This window comes from Peromyscus californicus, unplaced genomic scaffold (genome assembly GCF_007827085.1).
Source record: "Peromyscus californicus insignis strain IS unplaced genomic scaffold, ASM782708v3 Scaffold_22__1_contigs__length_63687245, whole genome shotgun sequence".
NCBI lineage: Eukaryota > Metazoa > Chordata > Mammalia > Rodentia > Cricetidae > Peromyscus > Peromyscus californicus.
Window position 1 is genome coordinate 45,973,785 of NW_026294525.1, and position 932 is coordinate 45,974,716.

Consider the following 932-nt stretch of genomic DNA (forward strand, 5'->3'; position numbering starts at 1 on the left):
AATCACAGATGAAAAATTTCCATAGCACTCAGAAATGCAAAAAATATTTTGTGTCTTCTCTGAAGATGTGTGGACTTCTAGTATACCTCTATGATGAAGAAGACAGTGAAGTAAAAGATGAAGATTCCATAGAGAGGATGTCATTAAAATGAGGTTTTTAAGTGGATGCAAATAAAAACACAAAGGAATAAATCATCATGACAATGGTATAAAATATAAGGGGAAACAAATGACCAAGACACTGGTATCAGCCGTGTGTGTGTGTGTGTGTGTGTGTGTGTGTGTGTGTGTGTGTGTGTGTGTGTGTGTGTTGCAATACTGGTCAAAGATTTAAAGAGAGATGTAAAAATAAATCCTCTTTTGAAACTCAGAACTCCTTATTCAGTGTGAGTTTTAATATACATGAGGAGGAATATAATTTTCAAGAAATTGAAAATGACAATGGTACTGATAATAAGGTTGGTTCTTTAGAATAGTGTTGAAAATTCAAAAGAAAAAATGCTAAAAGCATTCTTTTTCAACACCTTTTAAAGATTTTGTGTGGTGATACATTGTGTAACCTAATAAAATTTACCTGAAGATCAGAGGACAGAACAAGCCACTAGATTAAACATAGAGGCCAGGCAGCAGTGGCACACACCTTTAATCCTAGCACTTGGAAGGCAGACATCCGTCTAGATCTCTGTGAGTTCAAAGCCACCCCGGACTGCATGAGATTGATTCAGTTTAGGAGAGAAACAGAGCCAGGCAGTGGTGGCACACACCTTTAATCCCAGCACTTGAGATCTCATGCCTTTGCTTGGGAAGCACACATGCCTTTAATCCCAGCACAAAGAAGGAAGTGATATGGCTCTTAGAGAAAGGTATATAAGGCGTGAGGAGACAGGAACTAAAGGCTTTTCAGGCTGAGGAGTTCTAAAGGTATACGTGGC

General features: G+C 38.3%; 1 non-coding gene across 1 annotated transcript; it reads left to right on the forward strand.

Moving 5' to 3' along the window:
• Window positions 1–290: 290 nt before the first annotated feature.
• On the forward strand, window positions 291–417 carry LOC128118824 (small nucleolar RNA SNORA40). Its single transcript, XR_008221348.1, has one exon. It is a non-coding gene; the product is annotated as a small nucleolar RNA SNORA40 (small nucleolar RNA).
• Window positions 418–932: the final 515 nt, after the last annotated feature.